Source organism: Nomascus leucogenys, chromosome 3, assembly GCF_006542625.1.
Source record: "Nomascus leucogenys isolate Asia chromosome 3, Asia_NLE_v1, whole genome shotgun sequence".
NCBI lineage: Eukaryota > Metazoa > Chordata > Mammalia > Primates > Hylobatidae > Nomascus > Nomascus leucogenys.
The window spans coordinates 94,063,277-94,077,711 of NC_044383.1; the positions used below are offsets into that span (position 1 = coordinate 94,063,277).

A 14,435-nucleotide genomic window follows, 5' to 3' on the forward strand; every position below is an offset into this window, starting at 1 on the left:
AGCCAGGATTAGAACCTGAGTCCTCATCTGCCTTTCCTCTCGGTGGGACATGGGATCCGACCGCAGCTGCTTCAGTTACATGCCCTGTGCCAAGCACTAGAGTCATATTTTTGCCACCCATGGCATGGCTTCCTCGCATCAGGAAGCCAATTCCAGAGAGAAGATAGGTTGTGCCTGAACATCTAGGGTTGAGGGGTTAACGGGTTGCAGAAAAGCAGTTATTAACCACATTCTCCATCGTTTTTGCTGTTGGGGGAGACATCAGTATTATAGCTCTTACGTTTTGCAATGGCATTTCTACTAATATGAAGCTTTCTCCCTCCCTCTCTCTGCTAATGGGCTGGTCGTAAAGAATGAATCAAGTGTGGAGAAGACTGCTTTCCCAGACCTCATCTAAATCCTAAAATCTGCTGTTGACCCACAGGTCAAAGCTACTTGCCACATGAAGCTGCTTTTTTCTCTGTATTCTTTCTCTTTCACCTAGAATGCCTCTGTTCATATAACATAGAGAAGTAACACACTTAATCTTAACACAGTAAACATCTGGGTTTTTTGTCACAGGCAGAATTTTTGGAAGGCCTCAGTCTTGAGAGTCAGGGTGGTAGAAATCAGAAGAGGACAAGGATCCTGTCCTTTTTTCATCTAGGACTTAGCATCTCCCACTTTAACAGGGACACAGTGACACCTGCTCCTGTAGTCACAGTGGGGAGAGGGGAGCAGAGCTGTGGGCCAGGGGCCTGCTGAGTTCCATGAACTAACATCAGCTAGTTCGTGTGTTGGATGAGACTTGATGAAAATGTGTGGTTTTTTTCTTATGAAATAACTTTGCAGCGTTCTTATTTGCAAAGGCAGGGTGTTAGGCCGTGTATGTCTCTAAGGCACTATACAGCTCTGACATTGTGACCCTGCCACCCTATTGTTAGGGCAAAGAAGGGGGGAGATGGAACATAGACTAGGAGTCAGCACTCCCAGCGGGAGGGGGAAACTGGACTTTGGGGTTCTAGAAGCTGGACTTCCATCCACCTTTTCCTATTTCTAGCAACCTTTCCTGGCAAAGTTATTCATCTGTAAAATGGAGATAGTAATAAATATTTCAGTAGCATTGCTGTTTGCTTCCAAGTGAAAAAGTATATAAAAATGCCTGGTGCTGTATTTGATGTAAATTAGGTGTGCAATAAAATTTGACTCCTAGTCTGGGCACAGTGGCTCATGCCTGTAATCTCAGGACTTTGGAAGGCTGAGGTGGGAGGATCATGAGCCCAGGAGTTCGAGACCCCATCTCTACAAAAAATTTAAAAATTAACCGGGCATGCCTGTAGACACAGCTACTCAGGAGGCTGAGGCCCAGGAGTTTGAGGCTGCAGTGAGCTATGATCATACAGCTGTCCTCCAGCCTGGGTGACAGAGCAAGACCTTGCCCCGCCCCCACTACCAAAAAAAAAACCATCAGGAGCCATGGCTCATGCCTATAATCCCAGCACTTTGCAAGGCCTAGAGGCCAAGACGGGAGGATCACTTGAGCCCGAGAATTTGAGACCCGTCTGGGCAACACAGGGAGATCCCATTTCTACAAAAAATTAGAAAAAAATTAGCCAGGCTTGGTGGTGCATGCCTGTGGTCCCAGCTACTTGGGAGGCTGAGATCACTTGAGCCCAAGAGGTTGAGGCTGCAGTGAGCCATGATGGTGCCACTGCACTCCAACCTGGGTGACAGAGCAAGACCCTGTCTCAAGAAAAAGGAAAACTCTTTTCATTGAAGGCATAAACCACAATGGGAAGTACTTAGTTCTGAAAGCCAGGGCATAGGACCTAGGCTCTTGTTCAAAATTTCCTGCAGAACAGCTCTATCATGTAATTCTTCTTTATTCTATTTTTCTTTTTCGGGAGTGAACAGAGCCATCTGCTATAGTGTGTTTGTTAAAAAAAAAAAAAAAAAAAAAAAGGAAGAAAGGAAATAGAAAAGTACACTGTTAGTCATGAATCCCTCCATGGTTTTGGAAGAGGGCCTGCCAGAGACCTGGTCATTTGGTTTGCTTAAACTTCCAGGTTCTGGAAAGAACTTAGTAAAAAGGATCCGTTGTCCAGGGTGAAGATAAGGACTCACTTAAGTGAGTGCACAAGAGGGGGCTCCGTAGTTCTGGGTTCTTTGCCCCTCAGAAACTTTTAGAGGTCAGCAAGAAATAGCAATGACTGCTTATCAGAAAAAACAGACTGCTCTCCCCTAACCCATAGAACAGCAAAAGAAAACAACATTTTCATTTGCAAAATGAAGACTTAAAGATAGAGTTATCCCAGTAGGGAGTCTTATATGGTTATAATTTTTACTGATTAACGAGTAAAATAAGGGATATAGCTAAAGGAAAAAGTTATTTAAAAATTAAAGAAAACAGGCCTTATAATTGGTTAATTTTAATTTTAATTTTAATTTTATTTTTAGTACTCAGGAACCTTAGCTTCTCAGAGCCATAGAGTGAGTAGCATCACAGTGATGAAGCTGCGATTCAGACCAGAGCCTAACACTGGGCTAAGATGAAACTCACCCTTGGCTCCCATACCCTCCCCTTACCATGAGCTGTAGACTCGAAAGGAGAAGGAATGTTTTTCAGTCGCAGGCATATCTCACTTTATCACGCTTTGCTTTATTGTGCTTCATGAATATTGCCTTTGTACAAATGGAAAGTTTGTGGCAACCCTGTCAAGTCTATCAATGCCATTTTTCCAGTAGCATGTGCTCACTTTATGTCTCTGTGTCACATTTTGGTAATTCTCACAATGTTTCAAACATTTTCATTATCATATCTGTTATGGTGATTTGTGATCAGTGATCTTTGATGTTACTATTGTCATTGTTTTGTGACACCATGAACTGCACCCATATAAGAGGTGAACTTAGTCAATAAACGTTGGGTATGTTCTGACTGCTCCATCAACTGGCTGTTCCCCCATCTTTCTCCTTCTCCTTGGGCCTCCCTATTTCCTGAGATACAAGATTGAAAGTAGGCCAGTTAATAACCCTATGATGGCCTCTAAATGTTTAAGTGAAAGGAGGAGACCCATGTCTCTCATTTTGAATCAAAAGCTAGAAATGATTAAACTTAGCGAGGAAGGCATATTGAAAGCCAAGACAGGCCAAAAGCTAGGCTTCTTGTGCCAATCAAGTTGTGAATGCAAGGAAAAAGTCCTTGAAGGAAACTAAAATTGCTACTCCATGGCTAGGCACAATGGCTCAAACCTGTAATAATCCCAGCACTTTGGGAGGCTAAGGCTGGCGGATCGCTTGAGCCCAGGAGTTCAAGATTAGCCTGGGAAACATGGCAAAACCCTGTCTCTACAAAAAATATGAAAAATTAGCTGGGTGTGATGGTGCACACCTGTAGTCCCAATTACTCAGGAGGCTGAGGTGGGAGGATCACCTGAGCCTGGGAAGTTGAAGCTGCAGTGAGCTGTGATCATGCCACTGCACTCCGGCCTGAGTGACTGAGTGTGATATTGTCTCTAAATAATAAATAAATAAAAATACTACTGCAGTGAACACACAAATGATAAGAAAGCAAAATAGCCTTATTGCTGATACAGAGAAAATTTGAGTGGTCTAGATGGAAGATCAAACCGACCACAATATTTCCTTAATCCAAAACTTAATCCAGAGCAAGGCCCTAACTCTCTGCATCAGTGAAGGCTGAGAGAGGGGAGGAAGCTGCAGAAAAAGATTTTGAAGCTAGCAGAGGTTGGTTCATGAGCTTTAAAGAAAGAAGCTGTCTCCATAACATGAAAGTGCAAGGTGAAGCAGCAAGTGCTGATGTAGAAGCTGCAGCAAACTACCCAGAAGATCTAGCTAAGATCATTGATGAAGGTGACTACACTAGACAACAGATTTTCAGTATAGATAAAACAGCTTTATATTGAAAGAAGATGCCAACTAGGACTTTCATAGATAGAGAGGAGTCAATGCCTGACTTCAAAGCTTCAAAGGACAGGCTGACTCTCCGTAGGGGCTAATGCTGCCGGTGACCTTAAGTGGAAGCCAGTGTTCACTTACTGTTCTGAAAATCCTAGGGCCTTTAAGAATTATGCTAAATCTACTCTGCTTGAGCTCTGTCAGTGGAACAACGAAGCTTGGGTGACAGCACATCTGTTGATACCATGGTTTACTGAATATTTTAAACCCACTGTTGAGACCCACTGCTCAGGAAAAAATAATCCTTTCAAAACATTACTGCTTATTGACAATGCATTTGGTCATCCAAGAGCTCTGATGGAGAAGTACAAAGAAATTAATTGTTTTCATGCCTGCTAACACAACATTCATTCTGCAGCCCATGGATCAAGGAGGAATTTTGACTTCCAAGTCTTATCATTTAAGAGATACACTTCATAAGGCTCTAGCTGCCATTGATAGTGATGCCTGTAACAGATTTGGGCAAAGTACATTGAAAATCTTCTGGAAAGGATTCACTATTCTAGATGCCATTAAGAACATTTGTGATTCATAGGAGGAGGTCAAAATATCAATGTTAACAGGAGTTTGGAAGGAGTTTATTCCAACACTCGTGGATGACTTTGAAGGGTTCAAGATTTCAGTGGAGGAAGTAACTGCAGATATGATGGAAATAGCAAGAGAATTACAAGGGGAACCTAAATATGTGGCTGAATTGCTGCAATCTCACGATCAAACTTGAACAGATGAGGAGTTGCTTCTTATGAACAAAGAAATTGGTTTCTAGAGATAGAATCTGCTCCTGGTAAAGATGCTGTGAACAATGTTGAAATTACAACAAAGGATTTAGAATATTCCATAAACTTAGTTGATAAAACAGCAGCAGGGATTGACTCAGTTTTGAAAGGGTTCTATTGTGGGTAAAATGTTATCAAACAGCATGGCATGACACAGAGAAATCCTTTGTGAAAGGAAGAATCAACCAATGTGGCAAACTTTATTGTTGTCTTATTTTAAGAAATTGCCACAGCCACCCCAGCCTTTGGCAACCACCACCCTGATTAGTTAGCAGCCATCAGTATCAAGGCAAGACTCTCCACCAGCAAAAAGGTTATGGTTCGCTGAAGGCTCAGATGATTGTTAGCATTTTTTGTTTTTTACAAAAAAAGTATTTTAAATTAAGAAATGTACATTGTTTTTTAGACATAATGCTACTGCACATTTAATAGATTACAGTATAGTATAAACATAACTTTTATATGCACTGGGAAACCCCCCAAAAATGCATGTGACTTGCTTTATTGTAATACTCACTTTATTGCAGTGGTCTAGAACCAAACCTGCAGTATCTCCCACCTTATGCCTGTATCTTCATCAGTTAATGAGCTATAAGAAAAGAGATGCCATCCTCTTCAAAAATGAAAACAATTTCTATCCTGCAAAAGCCATTTAAAAACTCTTCATGAAGCAACGGTTGATGGAGGGGAGAAGGAATCGTGTTTTGGCAAAAACCTTCCTTCCTGGGATGGGTTTGGTGTGGGGACCATTATCTGGCATCACGCTCAGAGTTTATCAGCTAGTGCAGGCGGCTCTGTTCATTGACCGCAGGGCTCTACCCTTGTGAGTGTCCCAGAATAGCTGCGGCTACCTGAGAGCAATCCAGTCCTCAGGGACTCGTTATTGTCCCAGATAAACAGCGTTGCCGCAGCCAGCACGTAATGGCTGTATTTAACTGTGATAAGTGATGGGCAGACGTGCCCAAGTGAGTGGATCTCTGCTAGGGCCTGGGTAATTGGACAAAGGCAAGCTGGCTGGCAGCAGGCATTTCTTGCACATCATAGAATTGATGCCACAAGGTTTTAGACTCCTGGGGATAGATATGACAGACATGGGGAGATTGCCTTCTAAATGAGGAAGACAGGACAGACCTACTGGATTTTGATTATGCTAATTACAAAAGTATTTCAGGAAGGAAATAATACAAGTTTAGAAAATGGGTTAGATTAATAGAGGCAGGCTTCCTGGTAGAGGTGGAATATGCCACCACAAAAGAGCTAGTTTGGAAATGTTGGGATGTAGAATAAGACAGACATTTTTCTCTGAACACACATTTACTTTTGGGAGTGGTTGCCTGGAAGTTTTATGAAATGCTACCAGTGAAAGTCTTAGGCTATAAAGGTCAAAGAAGTAAAGGTGAAAGTGGCCATATTTCGACAGTATCAACATTGAGAGAATGTATTTAGGCACAGTTTTGCTATCTATAATTCTCTGGAAAATTTTGTGTTATAAAGGAGCTTGAGTATCTAGATCACATTCTTGGCCATGCTTCCCTGATGAAACAGAAAAGTGACTCACCAGGTGAACAGAGAGTCTCTCAATGCATTTGGTGTGCAGTTACCATTCCATGAAGAGAAATATTTCATTCCTCTGGCCAAAAGGGGCAGGCAGGCCTGGAATTCTGAAGATAGCTGGTCATACATGCCCGATGGAGACCGTGCCTTGTGGTGCCAGCGTGTATGTATGGTACATACATAGTACATGTATGGCACATATATAGCATAAGAAATGGGCTTATTTGTATGTAATTGTGTGTGTCTGATGCTCCATGTAGCAGGGGTGGGTTATCCTGCCTTCAGACAAATGCCCAAATCAGAGGAAAATCCAAGTGTGAGGCACAATTGTGACCACTTCCCCAGAATCCCCTGCTTTAAGGGGTATTCCACAAACCTCTGCCATAGATGTGTGTGTATGTTTGTGTGTGCTGAGAGAAGGAGACTCTTTCTGAAATTTTGGAGTTCAGGGTCCAGAAGTTCATGGGCTTCCTTATGTACTGGTAACAGATTAATATCCAGTTGTTCAAGTTTATAATTCTACATATTTGATACTGGCTTTTGTTGAAAGATTCCACAATCTGAGCATGTGAGAAATGGAAGACTTAATACTGAAGCTCACCCAGGCCCCCACTGCACAGAGGAAGAAGAATCGAGGCTCTGAGGGATGGTGGCTGAGGAACACAGTGGAAGAATTGAGGCTCTGGGGGAGGGTGGCTGAGGAACATGGAAGAGGAATCAGGGCTCTGGGGGAGGGTGGCTGAGGAACATGGAGGAGGAATCAGGGCTCTGAGGGGAGGGTGGCTGAGGAACATGGAGGAGGAATCAGGGCTCTGAGGGAGGGTGGCTGAGGAACATGGAGGAGGAATCAGGGCTCTGAGGGGAAGGTGGCTGAGGAACATGGAGGAGGAATCAGGGCTCTGAGGGGAGGGTGGCTGAGGAACATAGTACAAGAATCGAGGCTCTGGGGAAGGGTGGCTGAGGAACAGGTCCAAGGTCACATAGCCAGTCAGAGGCATTTGGACTGTAACTCGAGTCTCTGTTTCACTTATTGTAGTAATTTCCCCTTTGCACAGATGAAGACATTTAGACATGGAGGACAGTTTTTTCGTAAGATTCTTCTGCTTGGCAAGGGCAAAATAGAACCAGCTCCAGACTCTGGAACTTCCTGCCATGATCACTTTCTAAAAATCCAAACTTGTTTCCTCCCCACTCTGTTGGATTTCATACCTTGCATACCAATAAATATCAGAAAAGTGAAGCCCAAGCTTGGTTCTTCGTTTTCATCGATTCCAGAGTCTTTTCCTGTGTCACCAACAAGGGGGCTGCCCTGAACCAGCCAGAGCCAGAAGGACAAATGAGGATGCCTTCAATACCGCCCCCTCCTCAAAGGTTATCAGCAGAGAGGGACTTGTACTGCCACCATCTGGCCTTTGTGGGTGTCCCAGACACGGCAAGTATGTGGTGAGAGGGAAGGAAACAGCACAAATTGTCTACTTTACCATTCTCTTAAAATAAGCTTCATGTGAGCAAGCTTTTCAGAGCAGCAGGACTAGGGCTGCGAAAAATAGAGTGTGGTGCAGCTGCACCCTTTAGAACTTTGGGGGAAAACACATATTATTTACCAGACAATAATAGATACCAGAGAATAATAATGATTATTATAGTGTTTGGGATGGCAAATGCTGTAGTTAAGGTTCCAGAATGGCTCTTATTATAATCCCGTTTTCCCGAGTCTCTTGTGAAAGCCTGGAAATTTTCTTTAAGTAGGCTGATGCTGTCCATGTTTGGTCTTTGTCCAAAGGTGATTTGAATATAAAGAAACTTACTGGAGAAATATTCATTTTTTAAAATAGTGATTGCATTAAAGAAAAAAGCTACATTATTTGAAAAGCAGTTGCAGCATTCTTAAGTAAGCAATTCAAAATGGCGGTGTTTCCCAGTTACTGGAGGAAAATGTTAAACATTCTCCCTCCTCCCTTTTAAAGAAAGAAGGAGGCCCCCTCTAACTACAAGATTCAGTCACTCTTGGTTCCAGGCCCAGAGGTGGGGATAGCTTCCCTCCCTCCACAGCAACTTCCAGGCTGTGCTTGCTAAATGCAAAAGAATTGTCCCCAGAAGAAGTGATCCCCGTGTCTTTGGATCCACTTGTCATCTCTGCAGCTCCTCAATTTTTGTGGCCTCACATTTGATGGTGGCTCTTGGTGCTTTTGTTTTTGTATCCCTTCTCTCCATTGTCACTTATTCTTGAGAAAGAGAGAAAGAGAGAGAGAGAGAGAAAGAAAGTCAGTCAAATGTGAGCTCTTTATTCAGAAATAAATATCCACATTTCCAAATCTGACCATGCCAAATGAAAAGGTTTCCATGGCCTTGTAATTCCACCCCCATTACATATTTGTGGTGTTTTGCATTTTCACTTTGGTTATTTAATATACATATTAAGTACACACAGATCTGGTGATTTAATGTGATTGGGGGAACTCAGGCATTTCCTGTCGTGCACAGTGAAACTTTCAAACCTTGTTTTTGGCTGCTGCTGATTATTGTTGCCATTAACACCAGGATTTAGATAGCAGGGTTCAAAGCACAAGCTTCCACTTAGTCCTCCCAATGGGCATTTGACCTCCTCTTGCTCTTGCTAAATTCATGTTACAAACACACCAAGCAAGCTTCCAGGTCTCTTTGTGGCTCCATTTCTTCACTATAAAATGAGGAAATGGTACTGTATTATCTCTGGGGTCCCTTCAAGTCCTACATTCTATCACCTCTCTGAAGTTATTTGTTCATTGTTCTAAGAATAATCTCAACAGTTGTAAAGATGTTTACAAGCCCTCTGTCACCACCTCACCTTAGCCAAATTTTACCCATTCACATTTCTGACAGCCTCATTTATTGGCAGGAAGAAAAGGTGCTGTTTTGGGGCATGGCAGAAGAGAGCCACCTGACCCACTCATGTGATCAAAGTGTGTCGAGCGCCCACAGCGGGCCAGACTCTGAGCTAGGAGTTGGGTGTAGAGACACAAGCAAAACAGACAAGCCCCTGACCTCTGGGGCTTTACCATGCATTTGGCAGACTTCTAAGTGGCTGCTCCCGGGAGTGACTGAGTGGCCTCAGGAAGCTGTATTTCAAACCAAGTGACTGGCAGCAAATGAAAGAAGCCTGCAGGGATAAAGAGGCAGAGCCTCATGTCTCAGTGAATGTTGGGATGAGCATGCCCCAGAAACTGACTTTCCTGGTGGAAAATCCTGTTCAGAGCCTCTGCCCTGGGACCCCAAGGCTCTTGGTTGGTTTATTTTCTTCCAGTCCAGTGCTACTGTTTGTTTTGGATGTGAAGAGATGTGAATGGCTCACCTTTTACAGGCAAGACCCACACACGGAGAAAAGCAAGCATTTCTTCCAGCTTAGTTGCCTTTGTGGGAAACTTCTGAAGATAGGTATATGTGTCCATGGTAATTTTCCACTTGCCAAAAAGTGAATCTATTGGCCCTCTTTTCAGCAAATACCAGAGCTGAGACATGGGGTTACAGGAGTGAGGTCAGGAGCTCCAGGGTCCTCCGTGACCTTGCCTGGCTTTGGAGTAACCTTGGGTGACTCAAAAGACCTCCTGCTGGGGCTGGGTGTGGTGGTTCATGCCTGTAATCCCAGCACTTTGGGAGTCCAAAGTGGGTGGATCACTTGAGGCTAGGAGTTCAAGATCAGGCCTGGCCAACATGGTAAAATCCTGTCTCTACTAAAAATACAAAAATTAGCTGAGCATGGTGGTGCATGCCTGTAATCCCAGCTACTTGGGAGGCTGAGGTAGGAGAATCACTTGAAACTGGGAGGCAGAGATTGCAGTGAGCCAATTGCACCACTGCACTCCAGCTTGGGCAACAGAGCGAGACCCTGTCTCAAAAAAGAAAAAAAAAAAGCCTCCTGCTGGTTAAGCATGCAGTCATGTGGAGGGGGAGGGTTGCTGGGTTGCAAAGGATGCTGTGGTCTTTGGGTGAGGGCGTGGTGCACCCTGCTCATTATGGTATTCCAAAAAGCGACTTGAGTTTCATTTCCTCACACAAAGCTGGCAGGGCTGACCTGAGCAGACCGTCAATGAAACTCCTGTTGAAATCACGCTGTGCTGCAGCGGTTCTGGGGCTCATCCTAGGTCTGCCCTGGCGGCTGGAGAGTGCGCTGCTGTCTGACTCATGCCTGGGTTCTCCCCAGCTGGGCGGAGGGAGGGGGATCAGTCCAGTGGATTCTGACAGCCCCTTCTGCTCTTTTTCCAGGAACGTTCACTCACAGGGTACGCTCATGGAGAGAGGGCGCAGAGCAAACCATGTCACGCCATCCAATGACACCAGCTGGTCAGCTCACCACCCCCTCTGGCTAAAACTCAAGCAAATAAAGCCGCTTCCTGTCATTAAGCATCTCAGAGGAAGCAGCCCTCCCTCAATGGCCTCTAGCCCAGAGAAGCCCGCGCATCTTGGACCCACCAAGCAGGCCCAGCCTTCCTGCTGCCACCATCTCTGCTTCTCCTCAGAGGAACTTAGGGATTTCACCCCTGGCTTTTTAAAAAACGAAATACCGACAAGCCACAAGGACCAATGTAGGTATTCTCCCCGCCCCATCTTCAAGGCTCAGCGGCTGAGGCTGGAAGATGATATGGATTGGAACACAAAAAATCTTTTTTTAATCTTTTTAAAAACTGCTGTGGTTTTGCTGCTACACTAAGAATTGTGATTTGCATTGTACGGTTTTGGACCTATATTGTTCACGTTTTGATGGCGGAGAGGGGTGGTCCTGGAGGCCCAATGCTTCAGAGTCATCTCTGTCCTGCCCGGGATGCACTTTTAAATGAAGAGTTAGAATATTTTATTGGCTAATATACTTTTCTTGTTATTTTTACAAAGGCCACCTTTATCCTTTTTGATGCCATATTTTCAGTGTTACACTTTTATGGCTTTTAATTTTCGATTTGACAGATGTAAGAAGCAGCATGAATAGTTTATACTGTGGTTTTTCAGATACTGAATGCCAAGAGAACTCGGTAAATGTTTATTCTTCTCAGCTTTCTCTTTAAATTCCCCTAAATAGCGCCCCATTTGGGAACAGAGCAAGAGTGTTGAACTGAAGACCAAAATGCCCTCAAGGTGTAAAATAATCCGAGGGGGAATATTTGCTGGGCGTCAGGAAAGACTCGGATGAAATTTCAACCCTGATGGTTTTCGGTGATCCAGGAAGTCAGTGAGACAATCTCTCTATACGCAGAGCCCTTTCATGATAATTAGAATGGTATGGACAAACCAATGAAAACAAGAGGGAAAGTGAGAAAGATCACCCATGATTCTGTTTCACTGTTTGCTTTCTCCTGTCATGGTTAAGAGAAATGTGCAATTCGATCCTCAATCAGTGGGTGGAGGATAACAGGGTAGATTCACTTGTGTGCACTTGTACAGTTGTAGCTGCGAGTCCAGAAGTCCTCTAGAGCATGTGTACTGGCACTGAGTTGGTGAGACAGTTGTGGAGTATCCCATTCTGATGAGTACAGAAAAAAAAAAAAAAAAAAAAAACAAAAGAAGATAAAAAATTAAGAAAAAAATCAAAAAACGAACAAAACTAAAAAAAAAAAAAAATCAAATCACCTTGTGATTCAGTGTATCTGTTTACTAACTCAAATAAAGCAATTGTTTCCTCTGGAGGGGTCCAGGTGCCCCCGCCCCACAAGGCCGCGGAGCCTCAGCAGGAGGGGTGGCGAGTCGCGGGTGGGCATGGCCAGGACGGTGTGGCGCCAGCCTTGAAGCACCACGGCCTGAGGATGCGGTGTACATACTGTATTTCTAGATTCTCCTTTGTACAGAGTCACTTCACAAGTCAAGCTACTGTTTTACAGGTGCTCCTTATTTATTAGAGCTGTGAGAGCTTGGGGGACACACCTGGCGAGCAAGCTCGCTTTTTAAAAATGAAATTTGGGGGCAGGGGAAGGGGAGGTGGGAGGGAGGGGAAGCTCGCAAGCCCGGGGAGAGATTTATAAAAGTAAACAAAAGAAAAACTTCCAGCAACAAATTAAAAAATAATAACAAATCAACCCCAGCACCAAACCCACCCAGGCAGGAAGAAACCGCCCCTCCTCTGGGGCCATATTTTTCTGCTGGGTCACAACATTCTCCTCTCCCTGACTGGTGTCAGATTCATCAAACAAAAAATAAATCTCGAAGAAAAAAAATGCACTTACATGTGCTTATTTGGCTTTTGTCATTATTATGACTACTGTTTTTTTGTTTTTTGTTTTTTGTTTTTTTTTTTTGTTACAGAGGTGTTCATTTTTCTCCCCCTGGGAAACATTTTTAAAAATAGAACTAAGGAGTTTTAAAAGATGGTAAGCTACTGGGATGGCACTGTCTCCTCCTGACCTGCTAGACCACACTTGTCTGCAGACAAGAGCCCACTCCGTCCGTTCCAGGGCCTGCTTCCCAACCATGCCCATCACTGATATCACACAGTGCGTGGGAAATGAGTGCTTAGGCCTGTAGACCCAGGTGTGGTGTCCCTTCCAAGTGCTCTTCAAGTCCTGATCTTTTTTGGCTCCAAGGGTTCAGGCCTAAGGTTCAAGAAGCACCATCAAATGGAGGCAAATATGCTCCACGGGTTCCACTCACATCCACACACCATCTCACCCAACTGACTAGAGAGACTTTTATTTCAGCCTTACGTGAATGGGGTGGGTCCGTTTGGCTCTTTGGTACCTGAGTTAAATATCAGAAAGTTCCTAAGGTGGAAAGTACGTTAATACTTAGTTCTAGTCATTGTAAATCTAGTTCAGTTCTCTTGTTCTACATATGAAAAAACAGAAGCCTAGAAAAGCAACGCGACCTGTTCAGAGTCCCGCACTTAGTTGATTTAGCTTCTCAAAAAATGAATGTTCATTAAAATCTGAGGCACCACGAGCAGCTCCCTCGAAATGATCATCCTGTGGATTCCGGAGACCTGATTTCCTTCTCCTGTGGAGCCTGAGAGAATCTTGGAGGCTTCCTGGTGCAGAGTTATATTTATGGTGGTGACTCCGTCTGAACTCTGCCGAGGCAAGCCCAGCCAAGGACATGCCAGCGGCCGAGGCACCCGGCTGTGGTTGTCCTGATAGCATTATTCATCTGGCCTTGGCCATGGAGACAGTCATCCAGGATATTGATTTTGCTTTTGTCTGTAGTCCAAGATTGTCAAGCAAACATTTTGACCCTTCTGGAAACAAAAGGTACCTTTGTTCCAGGATAGAAAGATTCTGTGGCATCTCATAAGCCATCAGCACCCCTTTTCCTCCTCTTCCTTCTCACGATCTTACTGCTGTCTGAATGCACAATTCTCTTGGGATATCCAAACCATATATAAAGAGAAATAGAAACAATAATGTATGTAAGTGTGAGTACGTGTCAAGCGTTTGCACATTAGTCTCATTTAATCTTCACAATAACCTTCCCTATGGGAAGGCCTTTATTTTCCCTTTATTACATACAAAGAACCTGGAACTCAGCAGTTTAGTAATCACCCAAGGTCACAGGGCTAGTGAGTTGCCGAATGGGATTCAAGCCCAGGAGGCTTGGCACCAGTACCCAGCCCCTACCTCCAGTGTGGAGAAAAACTGTTGACATCTTCATGAAGACTCCTTGACTTCCTGTAAATGTGTGGTAGTGATTCAGTTTTATTCAAAAGTGGTCCTCATTTTAAACCAAGCCAGAAGATTGCGTGTTAACGGCGAGTGCACGCCTCGCCTTACTGGATGCGGGGACTTTCAGAGGACACTCTGTTTTCTGAAAAATGAGTCAGGCAGGATTTTCCTTGGTGGTTATCAACCCCCCTGCAGAACACAAAGCCCCATGCCTGATGCTGAGGGGAGGCCAGAGAGGAAGAAAACTCACAGTCCCTGCCCTAGTAGTTTATACTTGATGGGAGGACAGGGCTGTGGAAAAGATGGACCACTTCTTGGTCTCACTAGGACACTCTCTCAATGTTTTCCAGGGTTTATGTAATCACACGTTTGGAGCCTGGCTTCATAACTTTGCAAAGCTGCCCTCCCCTGCAGGTAGGTGCTCCCCTGATAAGGGATGGGCACCTTGAGCCACAAGTAGACCTGTAAGTACCAGGCCATGCCGCCCAGATGGCACAACCAAAGACCAGACTGAGGCTCAGGTACATAGGCA

The 14,435-nt window shown here is 44.3% G+C and overlaps 1 protein-coding gene across 2 annotated transcripts in view; it reads left to right on the forward strand.

The window, feature by feature from the left end:
* SOBP (sine oculis binding protein homolog) overlaps positions 1 to 12,474 on the forward strand; it is a 171,308-nt gene extending 158,834 nt beyond the window's left edge. For both annotated transcript variants that reach the window (XM_030809531.1, XM_030809532.1), the window contains one exon: positions 10,530 to 12,474. The gene's annotated coding sequence lies outside the window, so the exon portion shown is untranslated. The remainder of the gene's footprint in view (positions 1 to 10,529) is intronic.
* The last annotated feature ends 1,961 nt before the right edge of the window (positions 12,475 to 14,435 follow it).